Raw genomic sequence first — 6296 nt, 5'->3', positions numbered from 1 at the left:
AAAAAAAAAAAAAAAAAAGAAAATAAAATCTCGAACGACCTGTTATTCTTCTCCATTCCTAATGAACACCTCTGTCCACCCCATTTTCACCTTTCAACCAGCTCTCCCCTCTCTTTCCACCTTTCTTTCTTTGTGCTCTATCAGTGTGGTTCGAAGTATCGAGTCGAGCCAACCTTTGTCTTCGATTCTCAAAAGGTGGTTTTTCAAAGAAAAAATATTGCTCTCGAAACGGTTCACTGGTTGAAAACTGAGAAAAATGATAGGAAGGGATGGATAAAAATTGAATCTCAATCTTGCTCGGGTCTTTATCCTCGTCGACCCTTTTTTACGTACGTATTTACGTATATATTCACATTCATATTTCGTATTCATCTTTGAATAGAAGTATATGCAATATAATATATATTTGGTGGATTCGTGTTTATCATTTTTTCCTTTTTCGATTAATGGAATTATTCAAAGAAATTGTTCATATGAATTTTGAAAATTGTTTGAAAATTAAAAGACTAGATGTAATGTATTTTCCAATATTTTAAGAAAAAATATTCACACATTGGATTAAATATTCCATATATGTTATGAAAAATTGTATATCATTAAGAAGATATCTGATATTAATTTTTAATTTATTTATATATCTAGTATTTTATTTTACAACGATGATTATTATCATTTTTCATAGATTATTGATTTTTATAGTTTATAAGTTTAACAAAATGATAAAATAAAAATCTATTAACATCGAAACAAAGAAAATATGACAGAAAGAATAATGGATAATGAATAATAGTACTTTTTAATCTTTCTTGGTTCTTTATCCTCGGACTCTCCTGATTTGCATCATGTGTGGGAGTACTTATATATTCACTTTCATATTTCATAGGCTTGTCTCTGTTTACCCTGTCGCTACAGCTTTCGAAATTCCACTTTGCATTCCACGTTTCCTTCTACTATTTCTCGATGTCCATCTTCATCCTTTTCTCGTTCTTCATTCTGTTTCCCCCCCTCCTAACCAAACATGCAACGGGGGAAATTTCTCTTGGACAGGTTTGAAAAGGTCGTGATTCATTTTTTAATAGACGTAGGAGCGGGATATAAGAATAGCTGATTCTTCTTACCCTCTCTATTGGAGTTGAAGGGTTGTTTTTTGTGAAGATTGACGAGGATGTTGAGATTCGGATATGATTGCATAAATTTTTAAATTTTCGAAGAGGAATCATAAAATTTTCAAATTTTAATTTTTCAAATTTCTTTCTTTTCGCAATTTTTTAACCTTTAAATTTCTTCTAAAACTTTCCAAACTTTCAAATCTTCAAATTTACATACTTCTCTCCATCTTCCAATCTTCCAAAGTCTCAACTTTTCGAGTATATACAAAAAAGAAAAAATCCTTTGATCCTTCGAACTTCAAAATAATTTCAAATTTCTCGATCTTTTTCAATCTTTTCAACACTTCAAAATTTCTCGAACTAGAACATCCTCGTTCCAATTCCACCTTTCGAAACCACACAAATTTCTTTCATTTCCCTCCGCGTTCAACCACCCATTCATCCCATTCGCCTACAAATCTTTCCATTCCCTCGTTCACAAAATCTCTAAATTCGTAGAGCCACGCCCGCCTACCATTCCCAAACTACGTAATATCGCAGTGTACGCGTAACATTGTTTCACCAGGGCGAGGATATTACGTCTACGAATACCTTTGCTCGCTCATCCCCCACGTTCCACGGCCCAATATTTCACAGCCCTGTTCTACATATTGCGCTTGTTAAAGCCTCGTTTCCCTTCGTGCCAGAATTCGTCTTGCTTTTCCTTTGCCACGTGACACTGTCTCAGTCGTTAAAGTCGAGCTCGATTTTATAGGGAGGAGGACACCCCGAGGCCTTGTGCAACTCTACACCTTTCATCGAATTTTCTCCGTTGTTGGTGGTTTGCACTTTCCAAAGTGGGAAGGGAAATCGATTTCATCGAGTTTCGAAGGGCAATTTTTTTTTTTTTTTGAGAGGGAAGTTTTAGATTTTTGGCGCGACTCGAAATTTTAATCAATTTTATTATTCATTTTTTGAGGGATATTTCCTATTCTGGTCAATATCGAGGAAAGAAATTTAGAAGGGTTGATGCTGGGATTGAAAAATAATTTTAATTTTTGAGATTTGACGTGATGTGTTTGATTGTTCGAGTTTTTTGAGGTTTTATGTGTGAAATTGTAATCAGTGAATTGATTCTGTCAGGGATAATGAGAAATTTGGAAGATTTGGAGTTAGAAATATCACAAAACTTATTGATTGGTATAGATCTGCTAATTTATAACACAAAAATTGATTAAATATAATGAATATTAAAATATTTATTCATTATATACTAACATTTACTATTTTTTATAAAAATAATAGCATTTCTTACGAATATAAAATCTACTAAAATACCAAAGATCTATCCTCGTATCGTGAAATTATTTTGATTTCTGGAAAAATTCGACAACAATTGTACAACAATTTTACATTCAACTCCTTCAAAATAATTAAAAATAAACGAAACAAACATTCAAACACATTTCTTCCCCACAAAGAGGAATCCAAATCCTTTATAAACTCAAGTCCAAAGATAACTCTTCGATTCGAGAGTTATCTTTCGAGCTCATTAGTCCCCTAACTATATCCCTTTTCTTTTATTCACCATCGACGCCTCGAAAAACCAGTACTTCCCACGGTCATGGATGGATCATTTCCCGAGGGTGTTCGCGCTAGTTTAATCTCGAGACCGGGAAAACCAACCCGTTTCGAGGGCCGTGTTCATGCTCGAAGGTGCAAGGATCCTCCTCGTTCAACATATTGAAAACGCCCACCTGCCATCCTCCCCACCCGTTAAATTAACGTCAAGCCTCGCCGGTATTTAGGCCAACGGCGAGATCCTCCGTGTCTTGCGCCTTTCGTTTATCAATCTTTGCCGCTCTATTGCAAAAGAGGATCATTCGTGGCCGATACGCCGGGTTTAAGGGATTTTGATGAATAACACGTCGAACGAATTTTTCTGAAACGTGTTTCGAGGAAATTAATCGAGAAAATTTTCGTGGAAAATTTTGTTTTTCTAGAAATATCGAGGGTTTAGTAATTGTTAAAAAAATACAAGTTGGAGTAAGATAAGAAAGTGACGGAAAGGGACTATGGTTAATATAGTGATGCGTTGGATTTAGATTTTAGGTAGAAATTTTTAGAGCAGAATATAACAAACTTTGGCTGAATTTCTGAAGCACTTTGTGTAATTCGTTCAGTAAGTTTTTTTATATAGTCTGATAGATTTTATAATTTTAAAATATATCCATATTCACGTGAGTAATTATAATATAGGCTAATTTTTAGTTACACACACGAGATGAAGATTTTTCTCTTAATTCAACAGCAATCTCCTCATTCCTCCCGTTCACAATTCTCAAAGAGAATGAATCACAATTTGCTGAACCACTGAAGCGACAACGAGAAAGCTATTTCACGTTTCCCTCGTTTCATTTCTCACGATTATTAAATGTTTGAATGACACGATTCGCTGGAAAAATCTCTCTCTCTCTCTCTCTCTCTCTCTTTCTCTTGACTCTTGAGAAAAGAAAGAAAAAAGAAAAGAAGAAATTGAATAAAAATTCGTCGAGGTTTATTTTCGAGACAAACAATTTTTAAGATATTTCTTTTTTTATCTTTTCTTTTTTCATTGGCGTAGAGAATAATGCAATTTGGCCCACTTTGTAGATTCTTTGCTAGGATCGTTGCTCGATCATTTGCCGGCGTTTCAGCGAATTTAACTTCCAAGGTTAATAAAGCTCCTTGATTACCGCTCTTAATTAAGCTTTTCTCTTTGAATACGAGTTATTCGACTGTCTTCGTGATTCTCTTATAAAATCTTGGTGGATAAGAGATTTATCCACTGCTTCTTGAATTATATCGTTTTATAGAATACGAATTGTGATTAAGAATGTTCATAGGTGGACAGATATAAATTTTCGTGATCTATTAAAAAATTATTTCGATCGATTGTTTAAATATAGATTCTCTTAATTTATAATTTTTAAGGAATACAAATATTTGGATTTTGGTGTGTTCTGGTAAGATATGTAAATTGCTTCGAAGAAAATCGTGTTTCTTGTGAACACAATACGTAGAATACTAATGAAGGGAATAGGGCCAGTTTGAAATCAAAATTTGGTTCTCGTATATCTTTCTCTCTGGAGATTCTCCTTTCGAAAATGTTTCACATATGTGGTGGAATAATTTATGAAAAAAATACGAATAAAAGGTAAGATTTAATGGAATTGATAAAACACGTTTAAATTTCCAATTCTTCTCGAAACATTTTTACATCGCATCGGGAAATATCGATTAAACGGAAAGAAACCCGTGATTTCTTTTTAATAAATTCTCGAACCTGTTCCCGCAGATATTGCGTAAATTATCCCCGGCCATCTCATTTTGTTAATCGAAAATAAGGCGTGGGCGTGGTTTTCGTGGGAGTTGTTCGATTTCTATTTCAAATAACATGGAAACAAAAAAATACTATAGATATGCATAAGTAAAATTAATAAAACTATTTCTCAATAATAATTTCCATGATTCGAAAATCGTGTGAAAATAATCAACATTATTATTTTATTTTTATAGATCCTAATTCGAAAACGAATATACAACATTATACTGATCGTTATTATTGTATTTAAATAACATAAAATTACAATATGATTGAAAAAAAATTTACCAATTCAACACGTGAAATTCTGTAATAAAATTAATTATATTAGTAGAATTTCAAATAGCTGATTCACTTTCATAAAGAATTTCACTTTCAAGAAAGAAAAGAGAAAGAGAGAAAAAAAAAGAAAAGAAAAGAGAGAATTTTAGTATCGATTAATTAATAAGATGAAGAAATAAAAGAAAGAAAGAGGAAAAAACGGGATCATAATGAGATGGACAACGAACCATGACGGAGCGACGACGAATGGCTCGCAGCCAGAGAATGCAAAACAGCTGTTTCGTATACAGGGAGGCGAGATTAATTAACTGGCCGTGTTAATTCGTTGAAACGGCGACAGGATGGTCATCGAATGAGGATTAATCGCTCGTCGTTTTGAGATTCAATCTCGGTATGAATTTCGAGCTTATAGGGGACCAGGATTGAATCACGATTGAAATTTCTCGTTTCTGAAATTGGAACGCTCCTCTGCTTTCCATTGTCTTACGATTATTGGATTTCTTTCTCTCCTCCTCTTCTTCTTTTTTTTCTCTTCTTTCTTTCTTTTTCTTTTTCTTTTTTTTTTCATTCTGCGAGGAGAAAGTGCAAGTGTATCGTTACAGAGTTACTTTTTCAATTGGTTCTCGAGTAGTGGAAAATACGTAGATGTTGAAATTGAATGGATTTAAGTAGCGTTTTTTTTTATTTTCTTCTGTTTCATTTGACACTTGAATAAGAATCTTTTTTACCGTAATGATTTTTATTCGGCATATAAATGTGTAATTTTGTTAGGATAATTTAATATTTTGAGAATGTAGGATAATAAATATTTGATTAGTTTAAATAGTATTTATTAGTGATTTTAAAAACGAAAAATTTTCATTATCTTGTAATTTATGATATATTGGATTCAGAGAAATATTCAATATTTCTTTGTGCTATAAAGTTACATTTAACTCGAAATGAATTGGGTCACAAAACCGATAAAGGGCTCACAAATCTAATAATATTTCGCTCAAATGGCTATTTCTCTATCAATTTCAAAATGCTTAAAACAATCGTTTCATTAAACTCTGTGTTAACTTCTGTGTTAACAAGTCGATTAAACTTTGAATATAAATTGATATAAAATAACCGTAATTAATTCCTTTATTTAATAAATTTTTACATATTTACATCGAAAATATTCAAGTGCACCATTAATACTTATTTTCAAAATTTTCTTTCTTTTTTTTTTTTTTTTAAATAATTGGCAAAGCTTCCTCCAAAAGTGCTGCCACTTATAGAGACTATTACTATTAATTAATTAATATTGGATGAAACTTTAGATATTGCGAGGCATTCGTGAAGCACTTTTTTGCACGATAACATCTCGTTCGTCAGCGAATATATTTTTTAACGTGCATTGACAAACAGAGATTTTATCGGAAGCGAGGAGCCACTAGACGCTGGCGATGATGATGGCAAGAGGGGAAGATCATCTTTAATTATTGCTCGAATATCGTCGACACGAGCGGGAAGTAGTTGAATTGCGATTCTCCGCTCCACGGGAGAGGATAAACGAATTTTCCTAGACAACTCGA

General features: G+C 32.9%; 1 protein-coding gene and 1 long non-coding RNA gene across 14 annotated transcripts in view; both read left to right on the top strand.

Annotated features, from left to right (window-relative positions):
• LOC102672787 (kinesin-like protein KIF13B) overlaps positions 1-6296 on the top strand; it is a 130034-nt gene that overhangs the window by 44798 nt on the left and 78940 nt on the right. The window lies entirely within an intron of this gene.
• The window catches only part of LOC116186863, a 23078-nt gene continuing 20894 nt past the window's right edge, over positions 4113-6296 (top strand). The window contains exon 1 of the long non-coding RNA XR_004151914.1: positions 4113-4124. This is a non-coding gene — a long non-coding RNA (uncharacterized LOC116186863). The remainder of the gene's footprint in view (positions 4125-6296) is intronic.

This window comes from Apis dorsata, unplaced genomic scaffold (assembly GCF_000469605.1).
Source record: "Apis dorsata unplaced genomic scaffold, Apis dorsata 1.3 scaffold_67, whole genome shotgun sequence".
Taxonomy (NCBI): domain Eukaryota; kingdom Metazoa; phylum Arthropoda; class Insecta; order Hymenoptera; family Apidae; genus Apis; species Apis dorsata.
Note: the sequence above shows the minus strand (reverse complement) of the source record. Positions and strands in the feature narration are given on the sequence as shown.